Below are 26,782 nucleotides of genomic sequence, written 5' to 3' on the forward strand. Positions count from 1 at the left end.
AAATCAAGTAATGGTTGTGACTTGGGTAAATCTGAGACCAATTGCAAATCCATTTAAACATATGGAACTGTGGAGTGAGATACATCAAAATAGATTATATTGTATAATCAAAGTAATGAGTCTCACGTAAAATGAGTGAAAATTGGATAGTGTCTTCTCGTTATTAATTCAGACAGAAGAGATAAACATTTAAGTATGTGTCCAAGAAAATTTAACATTGAGCTCTAACTTCTTTTCGGGGAAAACAAAATAGGGGTAATTTCAACCCCCAAGAATGGGTGGGTTCAGGACAGGTGGGCATTAAAAAATAATTGATTTTTGGAGCGGGACTGCATCCCGGCTCCAATGTGCCCACTTCTTGGTTTAATCCAGATGCATTTGGATGCGTGCGCAACAAAAACCCGGAAATTCCATCCCCATTTAAAGCTGGCAGGCTTATACTTAAAGGGGCACTGTACCTCATTGCGATAATTGAGGCACTTAATTTTTTGTGCATTAGAAATATCAAATAAATTTAACCTTGCGTGTTTGCGTTTCCCATTGCTTCTGTTTCACATCAGGTGAAAGCAATTGTAAACAATTTTACAACACCAAGTTATAGTCCAGCAGTTTTATTTTAAATTCACAAGCTTTCGGAGGCTTCCTCCTTCCTCAGGTGAACGTTGTTGGAAATGAAATCCTCGAAATGAAATCGCATTTATAAATCACAGAACAATGCTTGGTGATAACAGACAGTTTTTTCAACTGCCCGTTGCCAAGGCAATCAGTGTGCAGACAGACAGGTGTTACCTGCAAGGTCTCCGAATATACAAATCACCAAAAAAAAAACAGAGATAGAGAGGTAGAAACATAGAAAAGACAGCAACTGACCCGTTATATTAAAAACAGATAACATTTGTTCGCTGGTGGGGTAACGTGTAGCGTGACATGAACCCAAGATCCCGGTTGAGGTCGTCCTCATGGGTGCGGAACTTGGCTATCAATTTCTGCTCGACGATTTTGCGTTGTTGTGTGTCATCCCACGTACTCCCCGCGTGGGAGACTTCTACTGCCTCCCAAAGATACACAAAGCCAACACACCCGGACGTCCTATCGTATCAGGCAACGGAACCCTGTGTGAGAACCTCTCTGGATACATCGAGGGCATCCTGAAACCCATCGTACAGGGAACCCCCAGCTTCTGTCGCGACACTACAGACTTCCTACAAAAACTCAGTACCCACGGACCAGTTGAACCAGGAACACTTCTCACCACGATGGACGTCTCGGCACTCTACACCAGTATCCCCCACGATGACGGCATCGCTGCGACAGCATCAATACTCAACACCAACAACAGCCAATCTCCAGACGCCATCCTACAACTCATCCGCTTCATCCTGGATCACAATGTCTTCACCTTCGATAACCAGTTCTTTACCCAAACACACAGAACAGCCATGGGGACCAAATTCGCACCCCAATACGCCAACATTTTCATGCACAAGTTCGAGCACGACTTCTTCACTGCACAGGACCTCCAACCAACGCTATACACCAGATACATCGACGACATTTTCTTTCTATGGACCCATGGCGAGGAATCACTAAAGAGACTACACGATAACATCAACAAGTTCCATCCCACCATCAAGCTCACCATGGACTACTCCTCAGAATCAGTTTCTTTCTTGGACACACGAATATCCATCAAAGACGGGCACCTCAGCACCTCACTCTACCGCAAGCCCACGGACAACCTCACGATGCTCCACTTTTCCAACTTCCACCCTAACCACGTCAAAGAGGCCATCCCCTATGGACAGGCCCTGCGAATACACAGGGTCTGCTCAGACGAGGAGGAACGCGATGGACACCTACAGACGCTGAAAGACGCCCTAGTAAGAACGGGATATGACGCTCGACTCATCGATCGACAGTTCCGACGGGCCACAGCGAAAAATCGCATAGACCTCCTCAGGAGACTGACACGGGACGCAACCAACAGAGTACCCTTTGTCGTCCAGTACTTCCCCGGAGCGGAGAAACTACGCCATGTTCTCCGCAGCCTTCAACATGTCATCAATGACGACGAACACCTCGCTATGGCCATCCCCACACCTCCACTACTCGCCTTTAAACAGCCACCCAACCTCAAACAGACCATCGTTCGCAGCAAATTACCTAGCTTTCAAGAGAACAGCGTCCACGACACCACACAACCCTGCCACGGTAACCTCTGCAAGACATGCCAGATCATCGACACAGATACCACCATCACACGAGAGGACACCACCCACCAGGTGCATGGTTCATACTCCTGTGACTCGGCCAACGTTGTCTACCTCATACGTTGCAGGAAAGGATGCCCCGGAGCATGGTACATTGGCGAGACCATGCAGACGCTGCGACAACGGATGAACGGACACCGCGCAACAATCACCAAACAGGAGGGTTCCCTCCCAGTCGGGGAACACTTCAGCAGTCAGGGACATTCAGCCACCGACCTTCGGGTAAGCGTACTCCAAGGCGGCCTTCGAGACACACGACAACGCAAAATCGTCGAGCAGAAATTGATAGCCAAGTTCCGCACCCATGAGGACGACCTCAACCGGGATCTTGGGTTCATGTCACGCTACACGTTACCCCACCAGCGAACAAATGTTATCTGTTTTTAATATAACGGGTCAGTTGCTGTCTTTTCTATGTTTCTGCCTCTCTATCTCTGTTTTTTTTTTGGTGATTTGTATATTTGGAGACCTTGCAGGTAACACCTGTCTGTCTGCACACTGATTGCCTTGGCAACGGGCAGTTGAAAAAACTGTCTGTAATCACCAAGCATTGTTCTGTGATTTATAAATGCGATTTCATTTCGAGGATTTCATTTCCAACAACGTTCACCTGAGGAAGGAGGAAGCCTCCGAAAGCTTGTGAATTTAAAATAAAATTGCTGGACTATAACTTGGTGTTGTAAAATTGTTTACAATTGTCAACCCCAGTCCATCACCGGCATCTCCACATCAGGTGAAAGCAGGCAGGAAGGGCCAGATCCATGAGGTGAGTGCCGTTATTGCATTGCTTGCGGGCCTGGAGGAGCAGGACTGCTCCATCCAGGCCTAACAAGCTCTCCCGGTGCGATAGGACCCCTGCGTCTGGGAACAGCAGCAGGAAGCAAGGCCAATTTTAACAGCTGGGTCTCATTTATATCCTGCCGGATGGCTGCTCGCCTGAAACGGGAGAAAAGAGGCAGCTGGCCGGTCCCTGGCAGTTGAAGATTGGAGGTTGGGGGGGGGGTGGGGGGGTTGAGGGGTTGAGTGGAGCATTCGGCAGGGTTTTGTGGTTGGGGGGAGACTGTTCCTTTTGGCCCCAAAAAGGGAAGTTTAATAATTGCCTTACAGGGCCTCCTCTTCCTGCAGACCAGGTTTCACTGAGTGGGGTGGCTACGTTGGGTGGTTAAAATACCATTGAGGCCCTATGTACTTCATAGGACTCTGATTCACATAAATGTATGAGGCTCCTGTCTGAATCAGGCGGGTGGCTCGGCCGTCTGAAAAAACAGCGGCATCAAAATCGTCGTTGGCCAGGAATGGAGCGGGAACCTGCTCTATTTCAACTCCCGCTCTGGCCTGTTTCTGCTGGGGGGATAGGGGAACTTAAAATTCCCTCTTTAATGAGGGACACGATGAGTAGAGTGGAGATGCCTGAGTTTGAGTAGAGAGAAGGAAGAGTTTAAAAACCTTACAAACTAGAGATACACACTGTGACTCATCAGATTTACAGTCAGACAACAAACAGAATTATAATGAATGATTACATTTATATTTTCCAACTATAAAACTCATTTTTTATTTTACTGTTTACAGGCTAAAACCTTGTACACAGAGTGAATATCTTTATTTCAAAATCCTGAATCCTCTTATTCCAGGGGGACAAGAGTTAATAGTGCCCGAGGCTAACAGCAATTCAACCACACAAGTATGCTCTTTGAAGATGATGTCTGGCTGCATTGATGCATTACTTATTAAGCACAGTATTTCAGACTGGTTCACTGTTTTTAGTGCTTGCCATACAGATGGGAAGCACCTCAAGAATATTAGCGTTGTGTGTTATCTCTAAATTTGCATTTTTTATGTTGTGAGCAAATTTTCTGGGGTGCGCCATTGGCTTAGTGGTAGCATTCCTTTCTCTGGGTCAAATGGTGAAGGGTTCGAGCCCCACTTCAGACCGCCACCGCACGTGGTGACCTAGAATGTGGTTTCTGAATACTGGGTTGGCATTCAGCAGAGCTCTCGCATCCGGAAGGAGTGACCACTGGCTCAGTGGTAGTTTCTCACCTCTGACTCAGAAAGGTTGGGTTTGGGCCCCACCCCAGACAGCCCCAGCAAGTGGAGACTGGAGCATGCCGGCTCTGAATACTGAGTTGATGTCCAACCAGGGTACTTGTGTCCAATGGGTGTGAATGCTGCCCCCGCCTCCCCCCCATTGTAAAGAGTAGGTGGGGCTCTTTAGTCTTGGTTACAACCCACCTAGGAGAAGATACTGTGAAAATAAAAATGTGAGGAAGGCAACAGGAAACCATCTCAGCTACTCTAGTAAGTGGCTCAAGATCTCGTGTGTGAGATTTGAGATCGCACCTACCCTAGGACAGCACCGTTTGTCTAAAAATGTTGGCTGGGACCTGCACTTACCTTGCCATTAGCACATTGCTGCCTCTTGTTTGGTGGCTCTCTTGGTTTGCTTCACTGTCATATTTTACCCCACTTTGTTTTATTTTTTTTACCAAATATGGTATTTTGAATTTCAGCAAAAGCCAGAATTTGTCTGTCTGTAAGATTTCCTTCACTGAAGTAGCTGTAGGAAAAATAGAAGTGTAAACCCTCTAGATGTGTAGGCACTAAGGACGTAAGAGTTTATGGAGGGTGGAGGTCAAATTTAGAGGTAACAAAGGTATAAGGGTTTCCACGGCAGGGGTGTTGAGGTACGGATGAAGGCAAGTAACGTTGTGAAAGTAAGCAGCCTTTAGGATGGAGAGGATATGGAATTTGAAGCTTGGCTTACATCAAGCCGGACAAGTTAAAAACTTTTTGGATCAACTGAGAAGGGGATGGAGTTAGTGGCAAGGGAGCAGAATTTGTGGTGGGGGCTGAATTCGATGGCTTTGGTCTTACTGATGTTGAACTGGACGAAGATATATCTCATCCAAGACTGCATGATGGAGAAGCAGTCTGACAGCACAGAGGCAGCAAAGGATTAAGAAAGGTGATGAAGGGGTAGAGATGGATGTCATTGGTGAACATGTGGGAGCTGTGCTCTTGTCTCTGGATGACCTCACCAAGGGGCAACATGGAGAAGAGTGGGCCAAGGTTGACCATGTCAAAAACTGCAGAGAGGTCGAAGAAGACAAGGAGGGTAAATTCACCATGGTAACAGACACAGAGGATGTTATTTGTAACTTTGGTAACTGCCATGAGTTCGTTCTTATTTTGTGTCTGTAACATGCTTTTAAAATCGATAAATGCACCGTGCATTGGGCTACTGGGTCATACAGACTAGACCATGCTCAATTCTTGGTCTGTACGGCACCTTAGGACATTTTCCTACATTAAAGGCAATATATGAATGCAATTTGTTGTTGTTGTACTGAGTGGGGAGTGATTGATTTGATATAATCAGCCTCAATTCCCTTCGATTTTGGAGGGGAAAGGTAAGCCACTCCTAATTGCTATCCAATAACCCCACTGGCAAGTACACGTGCGTAGTCAGGTGAGGAGAGTATCAAGCCCAGCTGTGATCATCACAGCACTGATGCAGACATGGACGCAAGAGCTGATTGCCAGAGGACATGGGAGAGTAGCTGTCCTCAACATCGAGGCACCATCAACTGAGTATGGCACCTAGGACCCCTAGCAAAACTGAGGTTTGTGGGGGTGGGAGGGTTGGGGTCAAAGGGAAAAAAATATAGAGTGGCTGGCATCACGCTTCAAACACAGGAAGGCCCACCACCGCCCTTCTCCGGCAACTAAGGGTGGGAATAAACACAGACTCGTCCATGACATCCACGTCCTGTGAACGGTTTAAAAAAAAACAAGTTCCCTGTCGGCCACAATTCAATGATTGCACATTGACACTAATTGAGGAATAATAACTTTCTGTGGGATGGATTCTGCAACCTAGCACACTGCTGTAGTCAGACCTCTCATCAATCTGTAAAATATCATCTGTGATTACACATTGTGACAGATACTCTGCACTGTTATTGTTTTAATAACAGCAGGTTTTTGAGTAGTTGCAAAATAGAACTGCTCAAGATGACTAAATTATATTGAACAGTGAAACACATCTTTCACAGGAATGCTATGACATTTTTGCAAACATTATCACAAATATTTTGTGACAGCTTTGCATAAACTGTCATATCATATCGCAGACATTTATTTTAGGTATAAAAGTGAATTGTATGGTGAATTATTGAAGTCGATGTCAAAGTGGAGCTGTCCACCTCCTTTGTAGTTAACACATTTCCATCAACTGAAAGGAACAATACTGATATTGAACAAAGTTATTGTACCATGTAGAGATGTTTGTTCAGGGGAACTATAATAAGGGACGTAACTAAAAACAAATGTTTCACTGTTATGGTGTCATATATCCTCTCCATAATGTCGATATCTTTGAGATTGTACTGAATGTGTGATACATTTTATCGGAGAAATTAAAATTGAGTAGACACACGATTCAAGTTTAACAAAATACTGAGAGAAACGGTAACTATAAGAAAGTTATAACATTTTTCAGAAAAATTTCAAGGCACTTCATAGCCAATAACTTTGAAATATAATGACCACTGTTATGTAGGTAAATGTTTTTGCATACAAGATCTCACAAACAGCATTGAGACAAATGACCTGTTTTGGTGGTTGGTTAAAGGAAAATTATTGGCCAATACACCAGTGGAACACTCTGCCTTTCTTCAAATAGTGCCTTGGGATCATTTATGTCCACCTGGATAGACAGGCGGGCCTCATTTTAATGTTTCATCAGAAAGTCAACAACTCAGTACTGCACTAGAAGTGCAGTTAAATAGAGAAACTAAAACCCATAATCTTCCAATTTAGAGAAAATTAAAGAACATGACCAGAAAATGAATAAACCCCAAAACAAAATTAAATTATTATTTCCTTCAGAGCGTAATGAATATGTGGAATAGAGTCCTTGCAAAAGAAGTAAATGCTGTGTTGAGCACTTTTTAAAAAGAGCTGGATGAATATAAAATCAGGAATGGGATTAAAGATTATAAGGATAAGTGCAACAGAGATAATTAAATGCTGCATAGAACATGATGGTTCCTGAGCTGATGGGACCATAGAAAAGTCACATCAAGAGAGCCAACTGGTCACTGATGTATAATGTAGGATGTAAAACTACTAGAAAGTTTTGCTTGATTTACCTCTGGGTCAGGGAGAGGCTTTGAGGAACCTTTCCTCAGGAGATTAATGGGGTTAAGTAGAGTCCATGATACCGTTAGTACAATCTATGCTATCATGGACTCTACTTTTCAGGTTTAAGGAGGTCTTGTGTACTTGTATAAATTGCTTATATGCTTTCTGTATTAATGGGGGAACCATAAATAGTTCACACTTGGGATTGTGGCATATTAGGGTGTGTAGCACCAGTGCTGTGGCCATTTTTATGAATCATATTTTAAATCCAATGCCCCCAAGAAAGAACTACTGTTTGGCAAGCTTGTGGGAGTGGCTTAGAGAAAAGGATTGACTGGCAGGAGTTTCGAGCCAGGCTAACCTGACTAAGGTGCGTTTGTATGCAAACGGATATTTCACACTGACAGGCTGGGTGGAAGGGAACCCAGGCCGATTGACGTCATCACCGTTTAACATGATTACTGGAAACAATACCCCGAGAGGTAACTCAAAGACACTCAATCCCAACCGAAACTGGTGGAAGGCAGGAGATGGCCGGGCCATTATCTTCCAGGAGAGAAGCCAGTTAGGCAAGATCGGTTTGAGATCAAAACCCATTACCTGCTAATGGGGGCCATCAGCTCAGGAAACGACAGACACCCAGTAATCGGCACCCATTGTCTCTCCAAGTGCAAGGCCTGGGAGCGGGAAAACAAAATAGCATTTTTCACAAAAATTTCAAAGATTATGAGTCACTCCAGGCCACAGGGGCAGGGTGGGGGGAGGTCCAGACAGATCACCTGAGTCAATGCATTGATCAGTATTGGTGGGAGAGAAGGTGATGGGTTTTGGGGATATAAGGAGCCGTTTGGCAACGGTTCCTGGCTTGGCTCTGCTCTCTTCTCCTCGGCATCAATCTACAGCGAGTCTCCCGAGTGGGGCTCGGCTCGATTCAATGGAACACCGCCAGAAGCTGAGCGCTGCTCTTCATACCTCATCAATGGACTTCGACTCAAACTGGAACTTGGATACTGTGTCGGCAGTACAGAACCAGGAGCGAGATGTGCAGGAAGAAACTGCAAGCAACAACGGGCAATCGGGGTGAGCATATTGCCTGCGCGTACACATCCACAAGACCACTTAGCTGTGTAAGGGGATGATTCTTAGTCCCAACCAAACCTTAAAGGGTTTTAGTGCTGAGGGGGGGTCCTGTGTTAGTACTGTTTGTACTGTTTACTCCTGTTATTGTTAATCTTATTAAACACAATACGGTTGAGCCCGAAAAAGTGTGTCCTCATAATCCCTATCGTTCCAGAACTTATAGTGAGAGGTGTGTTTTCAGTACACCCAGGAAAACCACTTACAGGTGTTACATTGAGGGACAACAGCATCAATAATGAGTGATAAGTAGCATGAATCTACAAAATAATTGTACAGTTTTTCTCCTTTCATTGTGCCATGCACAATTCCTCCAACTAAAAGAATGGACAGACAACTGACTCCTGAACTTCTGCCAAAGCTACCATGGAATCAGCCACAAGGAGTTGCACAAATGATTTGGCTTAGCTCACTTTCTTATTTTTCTTCCCTGCACATATGGAAATATATTGGGCCAGAATTTGCTGGCAAAATAACGGCGAGTTTAATGTGCACATCACTATAGGTGTGAAAATAATCCAGCAATTTGTGGCGACGAAGAGACCCCGTGAGTTGTGAATTGCCATTAATTGCTGGACGATTTGCGCCGCTCCGCCGTTAACATCCCGAAAGCAGGAGTTCGCTGTTAACCTCCCTATGAGTTTCAAGAAATTGCTGCCTTTGCACTCTTAAAATTAATTAAAGTTAGGGCTGGTACTTGACAACGTAAGGACTCTTCTAATGACGAGATGTATGTTTCTGCAATGTCACTCAACCTCTTCAGCCCAGAAAGGGAACAATTGAAACTGTAGAGTCTCATTCCTACAGGTAGTAAATGGTTCTGAGAGATTTTTAAAATTTTAATTTTTTTTCTTTTTGCTTTCTGTCCTTTTCTCTCTCTTAATCCAATCTTTCTTTTCCTCTCTTTATTTCTCTTTTTGTACCTAATTTGACTCTTAATTCATCCTATTTCCTACTCCGTTGTTCCTCTTGTTTCTTTATACTTAAATCTCATTGGTTAAGGAAGTAGACTGTTGGTCCCGTTGTTCACCAAGGTCCCAGATACCCCGTTGACCTCGCTGCACTGTTAGCAGCTCGCACTCCCAGCAATTTGCTGCGCGAAAAAATTGAGCTGAAGGGTGAGGAAAGAAATCTAACAAATGGGGCTTGCCGCGAAATGCCCTGCTCCAGCAAATTCTGGACCATTGTCTTTGCATGATGTCTCCTGGATGGCTTGGCTGAGATCAGGAATTTGCAGTGCGTAAAATCTCAGGTGGTAAAGAAGGCATATGGGATACTTGCCTTTATTAGCCGAGGCATAGAATATAAGAGCAAGGAGGTTATGATGGAGCTGTATAAAACACTGGTTAGGCCACAGCTGGAGTACTGTGTGCAGTTCTGGTCGCCGCACTACAGGAAGGATGTGATCGCTTTGGAGAGGGTGCAGAGGAGATTCACCAGGATGTTACCAGGGCTGGAGCGCTTCAGCTATGAAGAGAGACTGGGAAGATTGGGTTTGTTTTCCTTGGAGCAGAGGAGGCTGAGGGGGGACATGATTGAGGTGTACAAAATTATGAGGGGCATCGATAGGATGGATACTAAGGAGCTTTTTCCCTTCGTTGAGGGTTCTATAACAAGGGGGCATAGATTCAAGGTAAAAGGCGGGAGGTTTAGAGGGGATTTGAGAAAGAACTTTTTCACCCAGAGGGTGGTTGGAGTCTGGAACTCACTGCCTGAGAGGGTTGTGGAGGCAGGAACCCTCACAACATTCAAGAAGCATTTGGATGAGCACTTGAAATGCCATAGCATACAAGGCTACGGACCAAATGCTGGAATATGGGATTAGATTGGACTGGGCTTGATGGCCGGCGCGGACACGATGGGCCGAAGGGCCTCTATCCGTGCTGTGTAACTCTATGACTCTATGACAAGAGTATTGCTTCCCCATGTCATAGTATGTTATATTTCCAAATCATAGTATATTGAAGGAATGGCATGCCGTGTTATCCTGGATCTCTGCCAGACTTACCTTTTAATGTTTTTAAAAGTCAATAGTTAATGGTATTGCAGCTTGTCCTCACCCACTTTTTCCCAGGCAGTACAGCCTACAATTTAGAATCCAGGCACAACACAGAGGGAGATGGTTGAGTTTAGGATTTGACATTTCAAGAATTACTCTGAGGAAAGATGAGTACTTTCTTAAACAAATTGTCATGTTGCTATTTTTAAAACATAGCTAATTGGAAGAGCTGCATATGATCATTTTTTTTTAAAAAAACAATATTTCGGACTCGTATCTTTTCTTCAAAGTGGTGAGTGGGAAAAAAGTCACATTCCAAGATATTGAGGCCTTTACAAATCCATGTGAAGGAATTACTCGTACCCAGATTTTATAGTGTGTAGAATAGGTGCCATAGAAACTTAGAATCATAGAAAATTTACGGCACAGAAGGAGGCCATTCGGCCCATCAGCTGAAAACGAGCCACCCAGCCTAATCCCACTTTCCAGCACTTGGTCCGTAGCCTTGTAGGTTATGGCATTTAAAGTGCATACGCAAGTACTTTTTAACTGTGATGAGGGTTTCTGCCTCAACCACCCTTTCAGGCAGTGAGTTCCAGACCCCTACCACCCTCTGGGTGAAAAATTTTTTCCTCAGCTCCCCTCTAATCCTTCCACCAATCATTTTAAATCTATGCCTCCTGGTTATTGATTTCTCTGCTAAGGGAAATAGGTCCTTCCTAACCACTCTATCTAGGCCCTTCATAATTTTGTATACCTCAATTAAACCACCGCTCAGCCTCCTCTGTTCCAAAGAAAACAACCCCAGCCTATCCGATCTTTCCTCATAGCTAAAATTCTCCAGTCCTGGCAATATCTTCGTAAATCTCCTCTGTACCCTCTCTAGGGCAATTATATGCTTCCTGTAATGTGGTGACCAGAACTGTACGCAGTACTCAAGCTGTGACCTAACTAGTGTTTTATACAATTCCAGCATAACCTCCCTGCTCTTATATTCTATGCCTCAGCTAATAACGGAAAGTATCCCGTATGCCTTTTTAACCACCTTATCTACCTGTCCTGCTATCTTCAGGGGTCTCCAAGGTCCCTCACTTCCTCTACACCTCTCAGTATCCTCCCATTTATTGTTTACTCCCTTGCCTTGTTTGCCCTCCCCAAATGCATTACCTCACACTTCTGTCCACTTTTCTGCCCACTGATATCTTCAGTCCATTGATATCTTCCTGCAGTCTACAGCTTTCCTTTTCACTATCAACCACACAGCTAATTTTTGTATCATCTGCAAACTTCTTAATCATGCCCTCTACATTTAAGTCCAAATCATTAATATTTACCACAAAAAGCAAGGGACCCAGTACTGAGCCCTGCAGAACCCCACTGGAAACAGCCTTCCGGTAATAAAAACCATTACCCTTTGCTTCCTGCCACTGAGCCAATTTTGGATCCAACTTGCCACTTTCCCTTGAATCCCATGGGCTTGTTCTTTTTTGACCAGTCTGTCATGTGGGACCTTGTCAAAAGCCTTGCTAAAATCCATGTAGACTACATCAAATGCACTACCCTCATCAACCCTCCTTGTTACCTCCTCAAAAAATTCAATCAAGTTAATCAGGCACAACCTTCCCTTAACAAATCCATGCTGACTGTCCTTGACTAATCTGTGCCTTTCTAAATGACGATTTATCCTGTCCTTCAGAATTAATTCCAATAATTTGCCCACCACTGAGGTTAGACTGACTGGCCTGTAATTACTCAGTGTATCCCTCTCTCCATTTTTAAACAACGGTACAACGTTAGCAGTCGTCCAATCCTCCGACACCATGCCTGTAGCCAGGGAGGATCGGAAAATGATGGTCAGAGCCTCCGTTATTTCCTCCCTTGCTTCTTTTAACAGTCTGGGATTCATTTAATCTGGGCCTGGTGATTTATCTACTTTCAAAGATGTTAATCCCCTTAATAGTTGTTATCCCATTCAATATTTCACACTCCTTCTCCTTAACTACAGTATCTGCATTGTCCATCTCTTTTGTGAAGACAGATGCAAAGTATTCATTAAGAACCATACCAACATCTTCCGCCTCCACACATAGGTTACCTTTTTAGTTTCTAATTGGCCCTAGTCTTTTCTTAGTTATCGTCTTGCTCTTAATGTATTTATAAAACATCTTTGAGTTTTCCTTGATTTTACTTGCCAATATTTTTTCGTGCCCTCTATTTGCTTTCCTAATTTCCTTTTTAGTTTCACCCCTGCACTTTCTTTACTCCTCTAGGCTTTCTGCAGTATTGAGCTCTCGGTGTCTGACATAAGCTTTCCTTTTTTGCCTTATCTTACCTTATATGCTCCTTGGGGGTTCCAGGGGGCTCTAGATTTGGCAGTTCCGCCCTTTTTCTTTGTGCGAACATGTTTACTCTGCACCCCTTGAATCTCCCCCTTGAATGCCTCCCACTGTTCTGATACTGATTTACCTTCAAGTAGCTGCTTCCAGTCCATTTTTGCTAAATCACATCTCAGCTTAGTAAAATTGGACTTTCCCCAATTGAGAATTTTAACTCCTGGTCTATCTTTTTCCTTCTCCATAACTATGCTAAATCTAACTGAGTTATGATCACTACCACCAAAATCCTCTCCCACTGATACTCCTTCCTACACAGAACTGCCCCCTCTCTTGTTGGGCTTGCTATATACTGGCTAAAAAAGTTCTCCTGAATGCAATTTAAGAATTTTGTGCCCTCTACACCCGTCACACTATTTGTATCCCAGTTAATATTAGGGTAGTTGAAATCCCCTACTATTACTGCCCTATTGTTTTTGCACTTCTCAGAAATCTGCCTACATATTTGCTCTTCTATCTCCCTCTGATTGTTTGGGGGTCTATAGTACACTCCCAGTAATGTGACTGCCCCTTTTTTTTTTCCTTAGCTCAACCCATATGGCCTCATTTGATGATCCTTCTAACATATCATCTCTCCTCAAAGCTGTAATTGTTTCTTTAACCAAAATTGCCACCCCCCTCCATTTTTATCCCCCCCTCTATCTCGAACTGAAAACCCTGTAACCAGGAACGTTGAGCTGCCATTCCTGCCCTTTAAGCCATTTTTTTTTTATAGCTAAAATATCACACTGCCCCGTTTCTCCCTGTGCCTTCGGCTCAACTGCCTTATTCACTGTACTCCATATATTACACTGCATTGAGGTATATACCTTTAGGCACTGCCAAACTCCTCTGTTTATTTTCTAACCTTTTTTCCTCTGCCTTCCAAACTCACTTACTAATTTTCTGCCTTCCATTTCCAATTCTGCTTCTCTCCCATCTGAATCTACGCTCCGGTTCCCCTCCCCCTGCCAAGCTCGTTTAAATCCTCCCCAACCGCACTAGCAAACCTCCCCGCAAGGAGATTGGTCCCGGCCCTGTTGAGGTGCAACCTGTCCGGTTCACTAGCGCGTGGCACCGGGAGTAATCCGGAGATTACTACCTTTGAGGTCCTGCTTATTCATTCCTTTCCTATCTCCTTAAAATCTGCCTGCAGGACCCCATCCCTGTTCCTACCTATGTCATTGGTACTGATATAGACCATGACCTCTGACTGTTCACCCTCCCCCCTCTGAATATTCTGCAGCCGCTCAGTGACATCCTTGATTCTGGCACCAGGAGGCAACATGCTATCCGGGAATCATGTCTGCGACCACAGAAACACCTGTCTGTTCCCCTAACTCTCGAATCCCCTGTCATTATTGCTCTCCTGACCTTTCTCCTCCCCCACCCTGTACAGCTGAGCCACCCATGGTGCTATGGACTTGGCTCTGGTTGCACTCCCCAGAGGAACCCCTCTCCCTTATTAGTATTCAGAATACCGGTTAGAGAGTGAGATGCACTCAGGGAACTCCTGCACTACCTGCCTGGTTCTCCTTGTCTGCCTGGCAGTCACCCAGTCCCACTCTGCCTGCACTCTCATAAGCTGCGGGGTGACCACCTCCTGAAAAGTGCGATCCACGTGCTAAATAGTATTTCAATAAACTGTATGTGTAATCACTAGCAACACCAGTTGACTCCAGCGTCTTATTACATCTCTCAAACATCTAAAAGAATGAATTACTTTGGAGTGCACTGATTGTTGTTATGAAGGCCATTGTGACGGTTATTTTGTGCTCCACAGGATTACACAAAGAGCAATGAGATGAATAACTAGTTAATTGCTTTTGGTGGTGGTAAAAATGTTGGTCAAGGCACTGGGAGAGCCATCTGCTCTTTATCAAATAGTGCAATGAGATTTTTAATCTAATTAAGGCCTCAGTTTGATGTGTCTTTTAAAAGACAGGGTAATTTTGACTACATGGGTGATAGCGGATCAGATGCCCGTTATACATCTCTCCCAATTTTCCATTTCCAAAGTCAAAATTACCCTCAGCACTTCTTGGCTTGGGGTTTCAATCCATAATATTCTAATTCAGATTGGAGAATGCTACCAACTGAGTGAAGCTGGTCTACATGTCGACAGATTTGTAAACTGGCACTTAAGGTAATGGCCCAAAGTGATCTCAATGCAAACTGAAATCAGCTATATTTTCCTGTCTTTGCTAAAGTGGACATATGTAAACATTTGTGTAATGTTGGCAGAAACCATTCATGGACTGTTATCCATGTTTAGTGCTGCTCTGAGGATCCTGCCCCTCCAGAAATAGATTAATAAACGTTATTTCAAATTGATGACAATAGGACATTTTCACTTGTTAAGGTCAGTAGTGATGAACTCATAGCACTCAGCAGCTTCAAAGTGAGTCCTTTATTCAGGACAGTCCTTGTATTAATGAATTTAACGAAGGGGAAGATTTTAAAGTATCATTGAGCAGTGAAAGAAGTATAGAGGAGTTTTCTGCCTGAGAGCATCGGTGTAGTGGGCATTGCTGGGTATACTGCATTGGAGTAGTAGGAAGAGGAGGAGGCAGCTCAGGAGTACTGAGGGCAAAATAGGTGCACTACTCACATAAGGTGCTATCTCAGGCATGGGAGTAGCTCAACAGAATGCAGAGTGCAGGCACAACTTACTAATGCCCGGAGGATGAGTCAAGTGTGGGAATAAGAAATTGGAGCAGGAGTAGGCCCATCGGCCCCTCGAGCCTGCTCCGCCATTCAATAAGATCATGGCTGATCTGATCCCAACCACAAATCTAAAGAACACAAGAAGTCGGAGCAGGACCCGGCCACACAGCCCCTGGGCCCTCTCCGCCACCCACAGGGCATTGACCGATCCGAACTCAGCTTCATGCCCAATTTCCTGCCCGCTCCCCATAACCCCTAATTCCCTTTACTTCTAGGAAACTGTCTATTTCTGTTTTAAATTTATCTAATGATGTAGCTTCCACAGCTTCCTGGGGCAGCAAATTCCACAGACCTACCACCCTCTGAGTGAAGAAGTTTCTCCTCATCTCAGTTTTGAAAGAGCAGCCCCTTATTCTAAGATTATGCCCCCAAGTTCTAGTTTCACCCATCTTTGGGAACATCCTTACTGCATCCACCCGATCAAGACCCTTCACAATCTTATATGTTTCAATAAGATCGCCTCTCATTCTTCTGAACTCCAATGAGTAGAGTCCCAATCTACTCAACCTCTCCTCATATGTCCGCCCCCTCATCCCCGGGATTAACCGAGTGAACCTTCTTTGTACTGCCTCGAGAGCAAGTATGTCTTTTCTTAAGTATGGAGACCAAAACTGTATGCAGTATTCCAGGTGCGGTCTCACCAATACCTTATATAACTGCAGCAATACCTCCCTGTTTTTATATTCTATCCCCCTAGCAATAAAAGCCAACATTCCGTTGGCTTTCTTGATCACCTGCTGCACCTGCATACCAACTTTTGATTTTCTTGCACTAGGACCCCCAGATCCCTTTGTACTGCAGTACTTTCCAGTCTCTCGCCATTAAGAAAATAACTTGCTCTCTGATTTTTCATGCCAAAGTGCATAACCTCACATTTTCTATGAATGCATCCCACAGGAGGCCAATGAAGGGCCATGTATCAGGAGGGGGAGTGGAACTAGCTGGATTGCTCTTGCACAGAGCCAACGTGGACTCAATGGGCCGAATGGCCTCCTTCCATGCTGTAACCTTTCTATGATTCTATGATAGGAGCTGGGAGGATATCTAGAAAAAGATGCAAGAGTTGGAAGATAATACTAATGTGAGAAATGGCAGTGATTAGGGAAGTAGCCACTGAAACCAATCAAATAAGTTACTTATGTCAGAAGAGTTTGCTTGAGTACCTTAATGTACTCAACCTAAATTGATCCAGTAACCTGCTGCAATTGTAACACCAAGGGAAGTAATGATCATGATCGAGAACCAGCACAGCAGGGTCACAAAAGGAGAATCCACAGTGACAAAGCTGATTATTGTTATTCACACGTATAACTGATAATTATAATACACTGTCAGCTATTAAACAGTCCCACAAACTTTCTGTAAGCCACTGTATTTTACATTCTGGCAAGCTATGTAGAAGGAGGAGGTTATCAACTGAGAAGCCATGCAGAGCTCTTTTGCTGAGAAGCTATATCTGGCTTAGGTGATGTGCAAGCTGGAGGAGAGGAATATGTTTCAGGTCTGTTTAATTGTAATCACATACCCTTATTGCGCAAATGTGCTTCTGGGGCTGTAAAGCACTCATTGTGTTGTGCTATGAAATAGGCCCATGCACTGTCTGAGTAGCAATAACTTGCCTAACTTATGTGCTCTCCTTTCCAGATATGCCACAACTCAGGGAGTAACAAGCCATGCCCGCTCACCAACCATCTTACCATAGCAGTCAGCATTTATCACCACTTGAAGCAGTACTAGCCAAAAGACAGAGGGCTTGTATGAGGAATTAGTGAATCACCTTACATGGGTATGAAAGGAGTATAGTTGGAGGCCAAAGAAGGGTTGGCTGTTGCTGAGCAGAGCCTTTGAGTCATTTCCAACCTCACAGAGATAGCAATGAAATTGAGGATACATCATGAGCACAAACAGGTGCAGCATTAACTTGCCCCCTTGCCGACCCATGCTGCAAACTGGGTTCGCTACAGTTGCAAATTCTACTATGCAATTGGGCATTGTTGTGAAGTAAGAGTCTCTGCTCTGCATCAGCGGCGGAGATCTCAGCCATTCCAGAAGCAAACACAGTTGCAGCATGTCTCAGGAATGCTCCCGCTGATGGTGTTGAGGTCCACATCTCATGATGAGTTAACAACTCGGCTCAGTATGCTTGGAGACGGTCTCCACAGAACCATGAGTAAGGGATTCAGAGACTTTATGCAATATTGCATGCTTGAACAGAGCAGTGGTTGATGTGAGGACTCAGGTTTCCACAGGGGTACGTAGCCTGAAGCACAGCGATAGGCATCTGGCTCTCAAGTTGCTGCCAGTCCATTGCTTGCAGCCGTCTCTGGACAAGTTACGGGTAATCTCCTGAAAGCAAACAGACTCCTGTAGCCAGATCAGGGCAGGCTATCCCTGGTTCACTGACAGGATCATCTGGGTCTGTCAGATCCCAAGGTAAACAGCCAGCTGAATCACAAGCAGCTCTGCAGAAGATCTCTTAGAAAGCCTCTATCTGTAGAGTGGCCACACACCATTCCGATATTCATAAAATGGTATCCCTTTGTGTTGATGAATGCAATGAGATATTGAGCAGTTTGCTTGAATGACCAGATGGTTATATTTGCCACATCTTTAATAAAAAATCCTAACAGTCTCGCCAGCTGCTTCTTGCCAGTGCTCATCTCTGTTTATTCACCACTGTGTTGAAGTAGGGCATCTGTGGCTTGCGTAATGCATTGATGAACCACAAACAGATTGTTCCTTGCCAAATCTCCGACCATTGTCTGGAAGCAGCTATGGCAAAAAACAGCTGAAAACCATTGTCGTTTTTAGCAGTACTTTCGGCTTGATGTTCCTTGGTTGCAGTTCTCATTCCAGGAGATAACCCAATTCATCAATGTCTTCCTTGGTGACACATGGCTTCCTCACACATTTTCGAGATAGGCCTGGTATATGTATTATCTTCATTTGTACTTGTGTTACATATTCCTAAGAGTTTGAAATTATACTATATTTGTTAAAGAAGAATTATTCCTGCAAACATTTATGTAATTAGCTGGATAAGAATGTGCACGTCACTTGAACACCCATGGTGAAGTCAGATAACATAAAAACGTTTTGGAAGTCATAACTTCCGGTATAAAGCTCTTACTTTTAAATAAAACCGACACAGAATGATGTGCCACTGAGTACTGTGTACAGTTCTGGTCACCCTATTATAGAAAGGATATTATTAAACTAGAAAGAGTGCAGAAAAGATTTACTAGGATGCTACCGGGACTTGATGGTTTGACTTACAGGGAGAGGTTAGACAGACTGGGACTTTATTCCCTGGAGAGTAGGAGGTTAAGGGGTGATCTTATAGAAGTCTATAAAATAATGAGGGGCATAGATAAGGTAGATAGTCAAAATCTTTTCCCAAAGGTAGGGGAGTCTATAACGAGGGGGCACAGATTTAAGGTGAGAGGGGAGAGATACAAAAGGATCCAGAGGGGCAATTTTTTCACTCAAAGGGTGGTGAGTGTCTGGAACGAGCTGCCAGAGGCAGTAGTAGAGGCGGGTACAATTTTGTCTTTTAAAAAGCATTTGGACAGTTACATGGGGAAGATGGGTATCGAGGGATATGGGCCAAGTGCAGGCAATTGGGACTAGCTTAGTGGTATAAACTGGGCGACATGGACATGTTGGGCCGAAGGGCCTGTTTCCATGTTGTAACTTCTATGATTCTATGATTCTATGAGTGGTATGATGCTGTTTTGTCCCCACATTATTCCAGATATCAATTGAGCTCTGTCGGGAAGGTGCAGAGACTCTGGAGACTGGGTTTTGGACTACTTTTGCATGGCTATTCTTGGCAATGTTTCTGCATCTTCAATAACTTACCTCCGTGAACTGCTTAACCGCCTCAGTCAGATACTTATGGTGTGTGGGGAGGGGGGGTGGCGGCGGCTGGGGTGGGGCAGGCTGGCATTCCAAATTTTTGTTGCCTCTAATATTGGAAAAAATTATCAGACGTGTTCATAGGTCTTTGATCGTGGGAGAAAGCTTGAGCTATGTATCTTACCACACAGTTCTCGATCAAATTACATAATTTACTTTTTACTTTATACAACGCTATGATGATAAAATTAACATTCCTTCAAAAGTACTTCTTCATTTTTGCCCTGTTTTCCCTTGTCTTGCTCACCAAAGCTTTTTGGGGAAAGTATCTTCCTAGTATTCTGTACCTCTCTCTCAAATGGCTGAAGTAAGAAAAGAAACTTGCAGTTTTTCTGCCACTAGGCTTCTGCTGATACTACTGCCAGGTCCATGAGCGTGGTCTTTGGTGACTCTGCTGCCATTCTGTCTCCCTGTGGGGAAACACATGAGTATGTGCTCACCTAGGTTGAGATTGTGAACCCACCATGCATTAGGTCATGGGCCAGAGCCCACAAGTTAACAGTTTAACATGGCAGCATGTTAGAGCACCAGTGTAGCCTCCATCAACCTCTTTGACAACAAGAACTGAATTTAAAGGCAGTAATGGCAAATCAATAATAGAAGATAAAATACACTACATGATGGGAAAAATGGATGGTATCTTTGTTGAATATTGTTGAATTTTTCCTGTGAGCATTATATTTTATTTCCATTTATCAGCCAGTTTTAAGTTCAACTCTTTCTTATCATTAATATAATTGTCAAAAAATAACTTCATGGTGTTTTGTTCATAACTGTCATGGCACATGATCGTCATTGTTCAATTTTGACTGATACTGTTCACTGTGGCAATAAGAAAGTGCAGTAGGGAAAAAGTCAGGGCAGGACATGTTACAAAAATGACCATCTCCTTGGCTAGAAAAAGCAGCAGCTTTGTAGTGTCCCCCATGGACATAGTTTTCAGAAATGAATGAAAACTGTAAGAACACTTCTGGCAAAAGAGCTTGTGGAAGAAACGCCCTGTAGCCCTGTGAAACACTTTTAAACAGGTTCTGGAACAGTGCTACTCACTGTGGTAACATTTCATGACATCTATATTATAATAGAAGAATAAAGATGGGAGTACAGAACATGCAGCAGCTAATGCCTTTGTGAAAAGTGAAAAGATGCTTAATCTGTTTTAAAGAAACATGGTTTTAAATATCTGAGTTAATAGAACAAATGAAAATTCATCCATCATGAAGTTTTGCACTAGGCCTGCTGATAATACTGAATTTTAGACAGTAGGTCCCAGTATGCTGAATACACAATGTGCCTTCGAGACACACGACAACGCAAAATCGTCGAGCAGAAATTGATAGCCAAGTTCCGCACCCATGAGGACGGCCTCAACCGGGATCTTGGGTTCATGTCACACTACACGTAACCCCACCAGCAGGGGAAAAAAAAGTTATCTGTTTTTAATACAACTGGAAATTCTCTCTCTCTCTCTCTGCCTTTCGGGTCTCTTTCTCTCTGTCTGTGTAATTTGACACATTGTGTATTCAGCATACTGGGACCTACTGTTTTCCGTGGCTAACCTGTCTGAACACCAACGACACCTTTGATTGGTGTGATGGTGTCCCAGCCTAATATCAGATATGCGATTTGAGAACCTCTCATTCACTACTCACCTGACGAAGGAGATAATCTTCAAAAGCTTGTGATTTTAAAATAAAATTGTTGGACTATAACCTGGTGTTGTAAGATTCCTTACATTTGTCCACCCCAGTCCATCACCGGCATCTCCACATCATAATAAAGAGACTGCAAAGCACAATCAATGCTAACACTCCCTAATTTCCTCAAGAATTTTGTTTTCTTGATGAAGCACCATACTCCAGGGGTTAATTTTGAAAGCCAAGTCCGGGTGCGTTGGAGTTGAAAATCAGAGAAATCCGGAGTGGGAACGAATCCCGGCTCTAACCCGCCGGCTTCCGGGTTGGACCCAGACGCATCCAGGTGCACGTGCTTCAGAAACCCGGAAATCCCGCCGACAATTAAAGCTGGTGGGAAGGTATTTAAAGCAGTAATTAAGAGAGTTGAACTGTTAAACTACTTAATTTTATGTTGATTGAGGCAGGGAAAGGATTTTAACTCTGCCTCAGCGTGTTCCCCGTGGCCTCTGAAACACTCCATGTTGTAGGAGAAGTGTTTCAGCCGGCAGCCATTTGGACATTTAAATGCCTGTTTGACAGATGGGGATAAAAGGGGAGTTATTGCAGCAGGGCACTGAGAGATCTTTGTGTTTAGACTGAAAATTCCTGGCTTCCACTCAGAATTCTTCTGTTTACGCATATTTACCAACTTTTCGGACCCCCTCAAACTGACACCATCAGGATGGGGGTGGCACAATGGCTGCATTCACCACTACATCCGAGGACAAGGAACATCACCATCCTCGCCAGGCACAGCGCCCACCTCCACCACTTGGAGCTCCAAAACACAGTGCTGCGCCACAGGCACCTGCACAAGAGCATAGAGGGCAACAACAGAGGGAGCGACGTCACAGGAGGCACTATCGTCGCCAGAGGGTCTACAGACCAAGGCTCAGCTTCCTGGACCTCTCTGAGGAGCAGTACATACGGAGGCTCAGAGTGAGTCACCAGATGGTCGCAGACATCTGCAGCCTTTTTTTTTATTCGTTCATGGGATGTGGGCGTCGCTGACGAGGCCGGCATTCATTGCCCATCCCTAATTGCCCTTGAGAAGGTGGTGGTGAGCCGCCTTCTTGAACCGCTGCAGTCCGTGTGGTGAAGGTTCTTCCACAGTGCTGTTAGGTAGGGAGTTCCAGGATTTTGACCCAGCGATGATGAAGGAATGGCGATATATTTCCAAGTCGGGATGGTGTGTGACTTGGAGGGGAACGTGAAGGTAGTGTTGTTCCCATGTACCTAAGAACATAAGAACATAAGAAATTGGAGCAGGAGTAGGCCAATCGGCCCCTCGAGCCTGCTCCGCCATTCAATAAGATCATGGCTGATCTGATCCCAACCACAAATCTAAAGAACACAAGAAGTCGGAGCAGGACCCGGCCACATAGCCCCTGGGCCCTCTCCGCCACCCACAGGGCATTGACCGATCCGAACTCAGCTTCATGTCCAATTTCCTGCCCGCTCCCCATAACCCCTAATTCCCTTTACTTCTAGGAAACTGTCTATTTCTGTTTTAAATTTATCTAATGATGTAGCTTCCACAGCTTCCTGGGGCAGCAAATTCCACAGACCCACCACCCTCTGAGTGAAGAAGTTTCTCCTCATCTCAGTTTTGAAAGAGCAGCCCCTTATTCTAAGATTATGCCCCCTAGTTCTAGTTTCACCCATCTTTGGGAACATCCTTACTGCATCCACCCGATCAAGACCCTTCACAATCTTATATGTTTCAATAAGATCGCCTCTCATTCTTCTGAACTCCAATGAGTAGAGTCCCAATCTACTCAACCTCTCCTCATATGTCCGCCCCCTCATCCCCGGGATTAACCGAGTGAACCTTCTTTGTACTGCCTCGAGAGCAAGTATGTCTTTTCTTAAGTATAGAGACCAAAACTGTATGCAGTATTCCAGGTGCGGTCTCACCAATACCTCCTTGTTTTTATATTCTATCCCCCTAGCAATAAAAGCCAACATTCCGTTGGCTTTCTTGATCACCTGCTGCACCTGCATACCAACTTTTTGATTTTCTTGCACTAGGACCCCCAGATCCCTTTGTACTGCAGTACTTTCCAGTCTCTCGCCATTAAGAAAATAACTTGCTCTCTGATTTTTCCTGCCAAAGTGCATAACCTCACATTTTCCAATATTATATTGCATCTGCCAAATCTCCGCCCACTCACCCAGCCTGTCTATATCCCCTTGCAGGTTTTTTATGTCCTCCTCACTCTCTACTTTCCCTCCCATCTTTGTATCATCTGCAAATTTTGATATGTTGCACTCGGTCCCCTCCTCCAAATCGTTAATATAGATTGTAAAGAGTTGGGGACCCAGCACCGACCCCTGTGGAACACCACTGGTTACTGGTTGCCAGTCCGAAAATGAACCATTTATCCCAACTCTCTGCTTCCTGTTCGATAACCAATCCTCCACCCATGCCAGAATATTACCCCCAATCCCGTGATTTTTTATCTTAAGTAATAATCTTTTATGTGGCACCTTGTCGAATGCCTTCTGGAAGTCTAAATACACTACGTCCACTGGTTCCCCTTTATCCACCCTATACGTTATATCCTCGAAGAACTCAAGCAAATTTGTCAGACATGACTTCCCCTTCATAAAGCCATGCTGACTTTGTCCTATTAAATTATGCTTATCTAAATGTTCCGTTACTGTCTCCTTAATAATAGACTCCAAAATTTTACCCACCACAGATGTTAAGCTAACTGGCCTATAATTTCCAGCCTTCTGCCTACTACCCTTTTTAAATAACGGTGTTACATTAGCAGTTTTCCAATCTGCCGGGACCTCTCCTGAGTCCAGGGAATTTTGGAAAACTATCACCAAAGCATCCACAATCCCTACTGCCACTTCCCTCAAGACCCTAGGATGGAAGCCATCAGGTCCAGGGGATTTATCCGCCTTGAGTCCCATTATTTTACTGAGTACCATCTCTTGAGTGATTTTAATCGTATTTAGCTCCTCCCCCCCGAGAGTCCCCTGCTGCTTTTGTCCTTCTAGGTGGTAGAGGTCGCGGGTTTGGGAGGTGCTGTCGAAGAAACCTTGGCGAGTTGCTGCAGTGCATCCTGTGGATGGTACACATTGCAGCCACTGTGCGCCGGTGGTGAAGGGAGTGAATGTTTAGGGTGGTGGATGGGGTGCCAATCAAGCGGGCTGCTTTGTCCTGGATGGTGTCGAGCTTCTTGATTGTTGTTGGAGCTGCACTCATCCAGGCAAGTGGAGAGTATTCCATCACACTCCTGACTTGTGCCTTGTAGATGGTGGAAAGGCTTTGGGGAGTCAGGAGGTGAGTCACTCGCCGCAAAATACCCAGCCTCTGACCTGCTCTTGCAGCCACAGTATTTATATGGCTGATCCAGTTAAGTTTCTGGTCAATGGTGACCCCCAGGATGTTGATGGTGGGGGATTCGGTGATGGTAATGCCGTTGAATGTCAAGGGAAGGTGGTTAGACTTTCTCTTGTTGGAGATGGTCATTGCCTGGCACTTGTCTGGCGCGAATGTTACTTGCCACTTATGAGCCCAAGCTGGATGTTGTCCAGGTCTTGCTGCATGTGGGCTCGGACTGCTTTATTATCTGAGGGGTTGCAAATGGAACTGAACACTGTGCAATCATCTGCGAACATCCCCATTTCTAACCTTATGATGGAGGGAAGGTCATTGATGAAGCAGTTGAAGATGGTTCAGCCGAGGACACTGCCTTGAGGAACTCCTGCAGCAATGTCCTGGGGCTGAGATGATTGGCCTCCAACAACCACTACCATCTTCCTTTGCGCTAGGTATGACTCCAGCCACTGGAGAGTTTTCCCCCTGATTCCCATTGACTTCAATTTTACTAGGGCTCCTTGATGCCACACTCGGTCAAATGCTGCCTTGATGTCAAGGGCAGTCACTCTCACCTCACCTCTGGAATTCAGCTCTTTTGTCCATGTTTGGACCAAGGCTGTAATGAGGCCTGGAGCCGAGTGGTCCTGGCGGAACCTAAACTGAGCATCGTTGAGCAGTTTATTGGTGAGTAAGTGCCGCTTGATAGCACTGTCGTCGACACCTTCCATCACTTTGCTGATGATTGAGAGTGGACTGATGGGGCGGTAATTGGCCGGATTGGATTTGTCCTGCTTTTTGTGGACAGGACAAACCTGGGCAATTTTCCACATTGTTGGGTAGATGCCAGTGTTGTAGCTCTACTGGAACAGCTTGACTGGAGGCCCAGCTAGTTCTTGAGCACAAGGCTTCAGCATTACAGCCGGGATGTTGTCGGGGCCCATAGCCTTTGCTGTATCCAGTGCACTCAGCCGTTTCTTGATATCACGTGGAGTGAATCATAGAATCATAGAATCATAGAAGTTACAACATGGAAACAGGCCCTTCGGCCCAACATGTCCATGTCGCCCAGTTTATACCACTAAGCTAGTCCCAATTGCCTGCACTTGGCCCATATCCCTCGATACCCATCTTCCCCATGTAACTGTCCAAATGCTTTTTAAAAGACAAAATTGTACCCGCCTCTACTACTGCCTCTGGCAGCTCGTTCCAGACACTCACCACCCTTTGAGTGAAAAAATTGCCCCTCTGGATCCTTTTGTATCTCTCCCCTCTCACCTTAAATCTGTGCCCCCTCGTTATAGACTCCCCTACCTTTGGGAAAAGATTTTGACTATCGACCTTATCTATGCCCCTCATTATTTTATAGACTTCTATAAGATCACCCCTTAACCTCCTACTCTCCAAGGAATAAAGTCCCAGTCTGTCTAACCTCTCCCTGTAAGTCAAACCATCAAGTCCCGGTAGCATCCTAGTAAATCTTTTCTGCACTCTTTCTAGTTTAATAATATCCTTTCTATAATAGGGTGACCAGAACTGTACACAGTACTCCAAGTGTGGCCTCACCAATGCCCTGTACAACTTCAACAAGACATCCCAACTCCTGCATTCAATGTTCTGACCAATGAAACCAAGCATGCTGAATGCCTTCTTCACCACCCTATCCACCTGTGACTCCACTTTCAAGGAGCTATGAATCTGTACTCCTAGATCTCTTTGTTCTATAACTCTCCCCAACGCCCTACCATTAACGGAGTAGGTCCTGGCCCGATTCGATCTACCAAAATGCATCACCTCACATTTATCTAAATTAAACTCCATCTGCCATTCATCGGCCCACTGGCCCAATTTATCAAGATCCCGTTGCAATCCTAGATAACCTTCTTCACTGTCCACAATGCCACCAATCTTGGTGTCATCTGCAAACTTACTAACCATGCCTCCTAAATTCTCATCCAAATCATTAATATAAATAACAAATAACAGCGGACCCAGCACCGATCCCTGAGGCACACCGCTGGACACAGGCATCCAGTTTGAAAAACAACCCTCGACAACCACCCTCTGTCTTCTGTCGTCAAGCCAATTTTGTATCCAATTGGCTACCTCACCTTGGATCCCATGAGATTTAACCTTATGTAACAACCTACCATGCGGTACCTTGTCAAATGCTTTGCTGAAGTCCATGTAGACCACGTCTA

General features: G+C 44.7%; 1 protein-coding gene across 1 annotated transcript in view; it reads left to right on the forward strand.

Moving 5' to 3' along the window:
* Positions 1-26,782, forward strand: part of plxdc2b (plexin domain containing 2b) — a 390,151-nt gene that overhangs the window by 127,041 nt on the left and 236,328 nt on the right. The window lies entirely within an intron of this gene.

Source organism: Heptranchias perlo, chromosome 2 (assembly GCF_035084215.1).
Source record: "Heptranchias perlo isolate sHepPer1 chromosome 2, sHepPer1.hap1, whole genome shotgun sequence".
NCBI classification, from domain to species: domain Eukaryota; kingdom Metazoa; phylum Chordata; class Chondrichthyes; order Hexanchiformes; family Hexanchidae; genus Heptranchias; species Heptranchias perlo.